Source organism: Chelonia mydas, chromosome 3, assembly GCF_015237465.2.
Source record: "Chelonia mydas isolate rCheMyd1 chromosome 3, rCheMyd1.pri.v2, whole genome shotgun sequence".
In the NCBI taxonomy this organism is placed as follows: domain Eukaryota; kingdom Metazoa; phylum Chordata; order Testudines; family Cheloniidae; genus Chelonia; species Chelonia mydas.
The window spans coordinates 150,896,433-150,908,460 of NC_057851.1; the positions used below are offsets into that span (position 1 = coordinate 150,896,433).

Genomic DNA, 12,028 nt, shown 5'->3' on the forward strand with positions numbered 1-12,028 from the left:
CGTGGGCGTGTCTCTGGCGGGGACTGACAGGGTAGGGGCGGGGCCTCTGGGGGCGGAGTCAGATGGACCGAGACCGAGCGGTCGCGCTCAGCTGAGGGGAGACGCCAGACGCCGACCCGCTCCGGCCGCCGCCTGCCAGGTAACCGCCCCACGGGAGGGGGACGAGGCCCGTCAAGCCCGCCTGACCCTCGAGAGCGCGGTGGGCTCCGGGGTGAGGCGGCCCCGGGCCCTGACTCCCTCGGTCCGGGTGTGGGGTGCGGGGCCCCGCTTCCCTCCTCCCAACGGCGCTCTCCGTCCGTCCGTCTGGCGGCGCAGGGCCCCCAACCCAGCCACAGCGACCCCCGCCCTTCCCTAGCAACCTCCCGTCTCCCCGGCTGCACCGTCACAACAGCCCCCCCCCCCCCCGCCGGGTACTGCCACAGCAACCCCCACGTACCTCCGCCCTGCTCCGCCAGAGCCAACCCCTCACCCCCGCCAACAACCCCCCTCCCGTACCGCCGCAGCAACTCCCTCGTCCTCCTGTACCCCCGCCGAGCACCACCACAACCCGCCGCCCAACAGTTCCCGACCCCTGTACGTCCCCTCCCCCCAGCACAACAATCACCCCGGCACCACAAAGCGCAACACAACTTCCTCCCCTGCCCCAACCGGCGCCACAACAACCCTCCTCCTCAGCACCAACCTCCCTCCCCCAGCGGCCCCCTTCGCCTGCACCATCCATAACAGCTAAATAATTATCCCCCATGCCCAGCAGAGCAATACGGTGTCCTACAGCACAGTACACCCCGCACAAACACAGGCTGGCTGTGGCTATTAGGGGAAGCTGGCTTGCGCCACGGGGGTAGCTTCATTTCCTGTAGTGAATGTGGTTTAACTTTATAACTATTCTACCCACACATACACAGGCACATATATACAGACAGACAAACTACCCGGCCAACAAGAAGCACTTCTAACCCCCCCCCCCCCCCAACCCCGCAAGATAAATAGTACCTGGAGAATCATTCCTTGGATTTATCATTCCCTGGCCCCAAATTTAAGAGGTATAGAGAACTCTCTTGGACCAGTTACCCCTTTGTTCCTCCAGCTCAGCAGTAACACATTTCCTCCTCCAGCAAACCCTCTAATACACCTTTCAATTTAAAATAAAAAAGTGGTACAGAGTGAAGTGTTTGGATCAACTCATCCTCCCCAGTGTAAATAGTTTCAGCTACATAGTCTCTTGGGTTAATAATCTTTCTGTCCAGCAGCAATTGCCTCTGTTCGTGACCAGTCCTCCCATAAAGTAAATATAGGGAGCACCAGACCTGGGATCTGTACAAACACAATAATACTGCTGAGTGTCTAAATGATGGGTGGGGAGAAGAACGACTCCCTGTGGGATTGCTACTGAGGGGGTTGTTCCTGCTGCCTCCCCCTTGGTAGTATGGTACCTGTGACTCAGGCCCACAGGACTTTTGTGTTTCATGTCAGCTGTTTCCTCTTATTTGTTGTCAAATTGCCTGTGCTTCTGGTAGAGCCTCATTCTCAAACCAGACATAGGCTGAGCCTTTACTTATTGGCTCCCAGCAGCCCACATGACCAGTATCAGCTGTTGGACTGCTCTCTCCCCCGCCCCCCTTTTGGTTTTCTTTGTGTACAGTTTAGGTTTAGATAATAGAGGCTGTGCACTGTATGTTCTGGGGATTGGGGCTATGAGCGAAGGCAGTAGCGCATGCTCTTGCAATCTGCAGTGGCTGCTCGGTGAGGAGGATTCTAGTGCTGCAGTAGTGATGCTGTTGCTCTAGCCAGAGCATAGCTCACTGCCAAATATAGCAGCAGCCTGAGTGACTAAGAACATTTATCAGAGGGGAGCAGGTTCTGTGCCTTTTTTTTTTTTTTTTTTTGTCTTCTAGGGTTTGGTTCTCTAATAGACATCACTCGAACAGTCCATATTCAGTAAACTGTATATGAAACAGGAAGAACTGAAACAGAATAATCTTAACTTGCTTTTGAAAAGTATTGTGGCAAGTGCAACTGCAAACCTTGTGTATAAAACATGCCTTATTTCAAAACTCCCTTCCAAGTGTGTGTATATATATATTTTTACCATTGGGGTAATTCTGAGGTAGTTTACATCCACAGTTTAGGTTTTCTTTTAAACAAAGTTAATAGAAATAGTGTCATGATTTTAAAAAATTGTAAAACTTTGTGATTCTGTGTGCAAATACAGTTTTTAGGAACAAAGTGACAGTTTACATTCTTTAAGGAAAAATACATGTGTGCAGGAGGGGATTTAAACAATACCTGTAGTCTTTGCAAGCCAAAGGTGGGACCCTGACAGTATCACTGACTAAAAACAATTCTGAAATTGTTTTTTTTTTTCACTGTCCAAACTGAGTGAAGTGAAAATACCAAAAAGAAGTAATTTTATTCTCCAACTTCTCTGCTAACATTCTTTGATCTGATGAGTTATGTATTAGTACCACAATTAAGGAAACTTAGTTAAGAAGATTGTCAAACATTAATCCCTTTTATGCAGGCACTACAAATAGCAAACAGAAAAATACATATTTTTATAGCATCCAGGAGGGCTTATCATGCATGTTATCACTTCTGTAGCTTCAGGTGATGCCCCCATCTGTTTAATCATTAATATAGTTGTTTTCTTTGGTTATTGTGACCCCATGTATTATCTAATGTGGATATAAACTTGCTGATTTCCTTTCTCCCTTTCTCTCCTCCCATGTCCCTTGCCCTCCTGTCATGTGACCGTGTGTAGCTTGCTTATGATACAACATTCAGCATGCAGGAAGTCGTGGAAGGCTGTTATGAACAACAATCATGTTGAAACGAATTGCTGTCTTGCAGGCAAACCTATTTCCTGACCTTTCAGACTTTAGATAGTGTCTTGTGGCTATGTGAGGCCTCATACAATCCAAAAAGACCCCAATCCTGGAAATGGTTCTGCATGAGTAAATCCAGTTGTCTGCACAGAGCCCTATTGAAGTCAAAACAGCTCTGTGTGGGTCTAACATTTACCTACACAGAGCCATTTTTAACATTAGGGCCTTAATGATGTGCGGCTTTATGTTTCTGCTTCTCCTGTTCCCCCACCCCTCCACTTTATAAAAACCATTATTTGTTTAAAAGCATCTTTTCTGTTTATGCCTTTCTGAAGCCTCATTCCATCTGTCATGGGAGATGTTGAATCAGCCTTAAGTAAACCCCGTGTCCTTATTTGACAGCTCACTCTTTTTTATATGAAACATTCCGTTTCCTCAGTGCTAGAATGATCTTGGTCATCTGATTATTAAGGATTTCACTGCAGTCATATTAAAAGCCAGTTTTGTCTAACAAATTTTATATTTGGATCTTTCGTCTGACCTGGATTCTCAAGAAACTAAAATATTTATTCCAAGTGTTTTAATTCTGGAAGAGATTTTAATTGAGGCAATGAGGGAATCAAAAGCAATGTCTGTATATAAACACAATTTATAATGCCTAAACTAGTATGAGAAAACCGATACGGTTTTGAGTAATATATGGCATGCTTGTTTCTTTTTTTTTTAAAGGGTCTATTTTAAAACAGTATAGTGCTAGGATTTTAAAAATGCTTTTGTTGCATCCTCCATACACAGAGCAAAATGCAATATCAAGATTAGATTAAGGAAACAACAAAGGAAATAAAACATGCATAGTGTGAATGACATAGACATGTACAAGATATTGCCCTGTAGTTTGTCTTCTAGTGGTGATTACTGGAAATTAAAATGTTATCTTTTAACCATTAATCATCTTTTCTAATGTTATGTGTCTACAGAAATATCCTTTGTAAACTTCTGTCACCCATTACTTCCCCTCTTCTAGTTTTCAAAATATTGAAACATTATAAACTATAAATTTAATTCACCATAGATTGACTTTTTCATAAGTGGCTTCAGCCATTGTGTGGAGTGAGGAAATGTAGGGTGTGCCTGAAAGCTCCATCAGGCAGGTAGGATAGCAAGACCAGAAATGTTACTAGTAGTCTCAGACAAACTTGCCAAATATTGTACTTCCCTTTTCAGTCGTTATTGGGAGCCACTACAATTTTACAGCAGTATTTTTAAAGTTAGACAAGTTTCCTCTCTAAAATCAATTTGTGTGATTTTTGGGGATTTTTTTTTCTTGCATTGGGGACCTAGTTAGCATGGTATTATTTAAGAATGACTTTAGGTGTATAGGTGAAATATTACACTATGAAGTTTTGATTACATGACTCCCTTAAATTTTAGTGTCTTTATCTACCCTAAAATCTTCCAGTGCATAAGCGAATTTTTAGTGGAGATACACTGTAGAAATATCTAAGTCCCCTTCCTGCCAGTGGATGTCATTTTTGCATGTTTATATGTGAATACAGTTGTTCATCTTTTTACCGTTTTAACTGAAGGCTTATTTTAAACATGTTTAATAAAACATTGGTGTTTTCAGAGTGAAGATTAGTACTATTTGGACACTGAAGTTGATTAAATATAATTCAGATGTCTATTTTTATTTAAAATGTGTAATACTTTGTGAAAGTTGCTGAAGGGTTGCTTCTGGAGACTAAAGTTCACTATTCTTTTTCCTTAAATTATTTTCAAACTGAATACAAAATAATAATGTTTGTACACTTAATTTTTGCTCATCAAAGGCACTTGAAAAATCAGGAAGGAAGGGTCATCTTGTGGTCAGGTGGGTTGAGACTTAGGTAATTTCTGGCTATGGACTTGCTGTGTCACACTGGGAAAGTCACTTCATCTCTGTGTCTCCATTACACATCTGTAAAATGGAAGAAATATCTCTACCTTGCCTGGGATATTGTGAGGACACATACGTTAATGTCTATGATGCTGTGCTGGTGCGGGGGGCGATAGAGAAAATGGTACTACAAATAATAATGCAAGTCAGCTGAGCTATCTTCCAAGTTCTTTGATACAGGCTGTCTTGTTTGCAACATCAAACACTATATTGATGCACTAGGGCCATGTCTATGCTTACTAGTAGATTGGCACTGCTCCAATCGATGCAGTGGGTGTCGATTTAGCGGGTCTGGTGAAGACCCGCTAAATCGATCGGAGAGCGCGCTCCCATCGATGGTGTACTCCACCTCCCCAAGAAGAGTAAAGGAAGTTGGCGGGAGAGCATCTCCTATCAGCCCAGCACAGTGTAGACACCATGATAAGTCAATCTAAGCTATGTCAACTTCAGTTACGTTATTCACGTAACCAAAGTAGTGTAACTTGGGTCGACTTGCTGCAGTAGTATATACCAGCCCTCAGATAAAAATGCAAGAATACTCATGCTACCCTGTCAAAATAACCTGGAGAAATTACCTGTTAGGCCTGTCTGCAGTAGGGAATTGTACTATTGAAATTTGCACCAGTGCTGTTGAATAAGTGTAAGTTGTAATTGTGCAGAGCATCCACTTTAGCCATCCTGTTCCAGGAGGTTACAGTGCAATGCTTCTGGATGCAGTGCTCCCTGCAGACTTTGGAGGGCCTTTGGATCATGCCTCTACCTTAAAATTCTTAGCTCAGCTTTCTAGAGCACGTGCATAATGTCTAATAAATCTGTTATAATGTTCCACTGCCTGCTTCAGCTTGTTCTGTCCGGCATAAGGATGCATGCATCATGAGGAGCAGGTTTTATACCCTGCTAGCTGTAGCCAATGATTTTAGTTTATTATCCACTTATTGTGTGATGTTATAATTAATCAATATGTTATGAGAATATAAGAACAGCCATACTTGGTCAGACCAAAGATCCATCTAGCCCAGTATCCTGTCTTCTGACGGTGGCCAGTGCCAGGTGCCCCAGAGGGAATGTACAGAACAGGTAATCATCAAGTGATCCATCCCGTCACCCATTCCCAGCTTCTGGCAAACAGAGGCTAGGGACACCATCCCTGCTCATCCTGGCTAATAGCCATTGATGGACCTATCCTCCGTGAATTTATCTAGTTTTTTTTAACCTGTTATAGTCTTGGCCTTCACAACATCCTCTGGCAAGGAGTTCCACATGTTGACTGTGCATTGTGTGAAAAAATACTTCTTTTTGTTTGTTTTTTAAACCTGCTGCTTATTGATTTCATTTGGTGACCCCCTAGTTCTTGTGTTATGAGAAGGAGTAACACTTCCTTATTTACTTTCTCCACACCAGTTATGATTTTATAGACCTCTATCATATCCCCCCTTAGTAGTCTCTTTTCTAATATTCATTGTATGTTAAATAGAGTTAATTGATCCATATTTAGAGGGAATCATGTATTAGATATAAGTAAGAAGCTGAAATGCAAGAACTTGTAGGTTGAGGCCTGCAAGACTGTAGCTTAGTTATTTTAGGCCTTGGAGATAATAGAAATGCTGATATAAGTAAATGACTGAAAAAGAACCCGATGCCCTAAGATTATGGGAAAAGAGGTACCAAGTGGTGGTAATGCAAAAATCTAGCTGGAAGATTAATTCTAAATTATAAAAATTCTGTAAAAGCACATCTTGTCTCCAACATTTGTCTTAACCACAGGCTACAGGGGGTAGGTCAATGTTAATGAGACTAAAGAGAACCTATACAGCCTATAGAATTCGGGGCCCCTTATGTTTCTAGGGGACACGCACCAATAAGAAAAGAGAGGGTTGACACTTTCATGTACGTGCACAGAATGTAGGTATAGACAGAATCACATTATAAGAAAGGGTGCCTGGAGCTGGGAAAATTGAGCTTCCAATGGGAAGACTCCAGCAGGGACCACCCCTGTATTGGTGATCAATCCATGAGACCCATCAGACTCTTACTCACATCCTCCTAGATGGTGTTATGTCTGTAGTTATAATGGGTGCATGGATATTTTTAGGAATTTTATATGCTGTGACATTCATAACTTTGTTGGCAACTTTAATGAAACTGCTAAAATATGGGTTTCAGAGTAGCAGCCGTGTTAGTCTGATTTCACCAAAAGAAAAGGAGGACTTGTGGCACCTTAGAGACTAACAAATTTATGCTCAAATAAATTTGTTAGTCTCTAAGGTGCCACAGGTACTCCTTTTCTTTTTGCTAAAATATAGTGGACCTTTGTTCTTGCGATTGTATGTTACTTGCCTATGGTTTCATGTGTTCCTATTCTAGATCTAGAACAAACAGAGATAACTCTGTTGAACTTGAAACTGTAGCCACCAGAGCCGAACCCACTGTGGTATAATATAACCGTGCTAAAATTAACATTAAATAAAAGATTACATAGCTCATTCACTCTCAGATGTCGTGATGGAGGATTACTCGCTTCCACTGTACTTGCTGTTAGCCTGACTGGGCCTGGAGTGTATTTTGATGAGCATAGGCACCTTTGGGTGGCAGTGTTAAGAAGGTAAGGAATTGACTTTATTTTCTTTCATTTATCCAGTAATTCTTGTTTGTTTCTCTGTACTCTTTTGTGTTGCTTTGTTTTGTAGCTTACCTACTAGTTTCCTTCTCACTTGTATTTCTCTCTAGGATACAGAGGTGAAATGATCTGGGCTTGTTTCCAGAGTGAATACATCTTTTGAGCCTCTCTGTGTGGCTCAGGGAGTTTCTCCCCCACCTAAGGGAATGTGGCTCCTGTGGTATGCACCACTTCTCCTCAAGGGAATGACAATGAGTGCTGGAGGGCCACGGGAAGGTAAATGAATTACTTGGGAATATGAAGACAGAAGGTCTGTTATTACTGCATCTCCTTTAATTAGCAGTCTTTTTCGGTTTTGTCTCTCAGATTTCAGGAGTGGTTGGAGATGGTGCTGAGACAGCATCCAGACTGCTGGAACAAGCCTTGGTAAAGTGAGTTTCTGTGTTCAGGTGTCTGCTGTCAAAACAAACATCAGAAGTTGGTGTATTTTCTGGTGACTCTGTGTGACCAAAAATCTCTCAATTGTTACCACTCTTTTAAAAGATTAATAAAGTTTTATTTTGCATTATCTCTTTCTGTCATCTATTGGTTGTGTGGGTGGAATGGGTAGAGTAAACATCTGTGAAGTACCCCCTTAGGTACTCTTGAGTCAGTGTGCGTCCAGAAGGTGAATAGCTTGATGAGTGACTGCTATTTGCTCTGAGCTGATACTTGCAATTCACTTCATAAAAGTTGCTATCAACTGCTACTTTGACCAAGCGATTAAAAGTTTCATATTCGATTACTGACTCTGAATCACTTGATTCAGAATATTGATATTCACTTGAATATTGTCCAAGTAGTTGTTTTTTCTGTTAAAATTTGTAAACTTTTCCATAAGGACATTGCATATCTTGTGCACATTTATTAGAGGGTGAGGAACAACTGGAGGCTGCATAGCTGCTTTGAGGAAGGGCTTGGGGATAAGAAGTCTCTACCTGTTCCTCAGCGTCTGCATTTTGGGTCCTTCCCTGTAAATGTCTCTGGTACCTGTCTCTGGTGCTATTTATAGCTTCCTCAAGAACAGCATGGAACTGGCATGATTTTTGATAGCTCTGCTGCTGCCTCCAGGGTTATGAATATCAGCAGAGAACTTGAGCTACTATGAGAAGTCCATTGCAGCTGTTTGTATATAGATGCAGGGAGACAATGCTGGACTGGTTTATACTCTTCTGTCATTGGAACCTTGGCTTTTGTAAACGGAGGTCTAAACTTTTTTCAACAAAGGCATTTAGTTTCTGCAGAATTAAAGCCTTAGTCTCTCTCATTCACTGGAGAGAGGCGTCCCATTCCCACCGGTCAGTGGATTTTTCAGACCCTATGTGTGCATGAGACAGTGAATAAATATACACCCATACCTCTTACATGGGATGTGAAATCTGAAAAAAATAAAATTTTAGACCAATTATCTTGGGTGATATTGTACCTTCCATTTAGGGACACTGGATGCTAGTCTGGAAGGCACAAAGGCAGCTTTTTGCCTCTGCTGTATGGGTTCAAGACATACTTGACTATACTCCAGACAAATTCCTTTGCAGGGCTCAGCATCAGTATGTATGAAAGGGCAGCCAGCCTTTGTCCACAGCAAAATATCCCCTCAACTTGTGTGTTCTGCAGGTAAGTTAGTGCTAAACTGGAGCTTACCTGAAATTTTTCAGGGAAGTGTCTCAAGTCCAAATTCAGAGTTTTCCTAGGGTTTTCCTGCTCCTTGATAGCAATACAGCTTGTCCAGGATACTCAAGATCAAATCAGCTTTTTAAGGCCTTTCTTTTAGCATTCATTTTGTAATTACTACTGTATTTCACGTTAATTTCTAGATTTATATATAACCTAAGGAACTGTGCATGAGGTAAATTTTAGAGCGGTTCAACTAGACCTCATTTACTTACTAAAATAATTGGATTTTTATCACGTAGTTATAAAATCCAGAGCCCAAATAAGTATTCCAGATCTTTATCCTTGCAATAAGGCTAAAATTTGTAATGGGGAAGATAGGTGTGTGGATTTTTAAAATGTTAGAAACTGTAGTAAGGATTACATTAATTGCTAGTCATAGATTTTTAGGGACCCTTATGGTTATCTAGCCTGACCTCTTGCATAACAGGCCATAAAACCTCACCCAGTAATTTCAGCATGAAGTCCAAAACTTTTGTCTGAGTTACAGCATTTCTTCAAGAAAGACATCCTGTCTTGACCGAAACTTGGTGATGGAGAATCGCATCTCTAGGTAAATTGTTCTTTTGGTTTAATTACCCTTGCAGTTAAAACTGGGTGCCTTATTTCTAGTCTGAATTTGCTTAACTTTAGCTTCCAACTATTTGTATATCATTATGCCTTTTTTCTGTTATATTAAAAAGTAGTCCATCAGAAATCTCTTCCCTGTGTAGGCACTTGTACAACATGAACAAATCACTTCTGAACCTTCTTTTGGATAAACTTAAATAGGTTGAGTTTCTAACTATATAAGTTGTGTTTTCTAGAGCTCAGATCATTCTTGTAATTCTTTTCTGAGCCCTTTCCAATTATTCAACATCCTTAGATTCTGGAACATGGTGTCTATCTCACTAATGCTGTGTGTAGAGGTAATATCAACTCCCTACACTAGCTGATATTTTCTGTTTATATTTCCAGGGATTACATTCGCCCTATTAGCTACAGCATTGCACTGGAGTTTCATGTTTAGTTGGTTGTCTCCACCAAGTCCTTTTCGGTGTCTGTTTTCAGGATGCAGTCTCCCATTTCCTTTTGTTCCAAGAACTTGTTTTCCATAAAGCCATGTTGATTAGTATTCGTTATGCTATCATCTTGAATTCTTTACTGATTACATCCTGTATCCACCTTTCCATGCTTTTGACCAGGATCAATGTCAGGTTAACTGGCCTGTAGCTTCCTAGGATATCCCATTTGCCCTTTTCAAAATATTGGCACAGCATTAGCTTTTTTTCAAGTCCTCTGGAACTTCCTCAGTATTGCAGGATATGTTCAGAGAGCTCATTGGTCAATTATCTTAATGCTCTTGGATGCAAGTTATCCATTTTTGCAGACTTAAAAATGTTTAACATTAAATAGTTGCTCTTTTACATGGTCTTTAGTTACCATTAGACTAGAGCATTTCATTATCATTGTAAGATATGAATACACCACCCAGCTTCTTTCCAAATACAGAAGAAAAATATTTACTGAATACTTCTGCCTTTTCATGATTGTCATTCTTGTTCAGTGTTAGGCCTATACCATTTCTGGGATTTCATTTGTTCCTGATTATATTTAAAGAATTCCTTCTTGTTGTCATTTTAAGCTTACTGGCTGTGGATTTTTTCACAGCTTCCTTTAGTTTGCTTTATCAATTGTCTTCATTTCCTGAGTACTGGCTTGTACTCTTTGCTATCAGCTTCACCATTTTTCCATTTGTTACAAAAATTTTAAACTCTTTTATTGCTGCTTTTACCTCCCTTCTTTTACCAAGTAAGATAAAACTGTGCTAGAAAGGGATATCTTGCCACGTAAAATACAACTGTAATGTTGAAATTGTTTTATCAAGTAGAGAGACCTGCTTTATTTACTGTTTAAAAGAAGCACAGTACATGCTGACTGAAAAGGAGATGCAGAATCTAATGCTGTTACCTTGAAGTTATATATACTTAAATACTGAATAAGATTTTTGAGAAACATGTAATTCAAACAAAATTTTAATACATAAAACCTGTGGTAAAATAATTCTCCAATAATAGGCTGCTTATTTCATTACCAAACAAACCACATTACCATACAAATTGGCAATACAAAACAACAAGAAAATCACTGCCGTCTACTTTAAAAGTATGTTTTAGGTGAGAATGGATGAGAGATTTTTGTGTTTAATTAGTTTGTTTCATGACTGTGAAGCAAATTATTTCAGTTTAGGAGATAGAACCTCTAGAAACGGAAATCTGAAGTGGGAAAATATTTACCTTAAGATTCACCATATCAGATCAGACTAAGTGTCCAAGTTGGGTGTCCTGTCTCTGGTTGTCCAATGTGTAATCTTCACAAGAAAACCAAACACCATTCCTCACACAGAATGAGTTTGGTGCATTATGTACGATGCAGTAATAGGGGAAGAGAAGGAAGATATTCTCTTCTGATTCTTCTTGGTAACTACTTCTTGACCTGAAACATAAAGAAAGCAGTACTTTAACTGAGCTTCTAGAAACAAAAGTTGTTTGGTTGTAAAGCTTCTTTAAGAGAGAGAAATGGAAATAAGATAAATGATTCAGTAACAGTCCACTTTAAAATGTATTCCTCTGTTTGATGCAGTGTTACCCAAACAGCAAAAGCAGATAATGAAGGATATCTTCTGTGCATACTTAATGGCTAACTTTCAATATCTTGGCAACATCAACACAACTAACTTACTTTAGCTCCTTTTTGCAGGTTAGGAGAATTGCTCAGCTGCTTCGGTGATGGTGCCTAGAAATACCCAGGGTAGACACAAACATTTTAAGCTATCCATTTTTATTTAAATAGAAAATGTTTATATACAAGCTGTCTACTTCTAAAGCCTTTGGAAGGTGGGTTGTTTATGTGAAATAGCATCTGAAGCTTAACTACACTATTATGTATGTGAAGCTA

The 12,028-nt window shown here is 40.6% G+C and overlaps 1 protein-coding gene and 1 long non-coding RNA gene across 6 annotated transcripts in view; one reads left to right on the forward strand and one right to left on the reverse strand.

The window, feature by feature from the left end:
• Nucleotides 1-12,028, forward strand: part of YPEL5 (yippee like 5) — a 25,271-nt gene continuing 13,243 nt past the window's right edge. The window contains exons 1-3 of one of the 3 annotated variants that reach the window (XM_007071691.4): nucleotides 7,268-7,363; nucleotides 7,489-7,654; nucleotides 7,745-7,809. The gene's annotated coding sequence lies outside the window, so the exon portion shown is untranslated. Of the gene's footprint in view, nucleotides 140-7,267; nucleotides 7,364-7,488; nucleotides 7,655-7,740; nucleotides 7,810-12,028 lie in introns of those variants that run through there. The other 2 variants (XM_037895583.2, XM_043543539.1) reach the window with 2 other exon arrangements.
• LOC122465161 overlaps nucleotides 11,091-12,028 on the reverse strand; it is a 26,233-nt gene continuing 25,295 nt past the window's right edge. For all 3 annotated transcript variants that reach the window (XR_006289779.1, XR_006289781.1, XR_006289780.1), the window contains one exon: nucleotides 11,091-11,566. This is a non-coding gene — a long non-coding RNA (uncharacterized LOC122465161). The remainder of the gene's footprint in view (nucleotides 11,567-12,028) is intronic.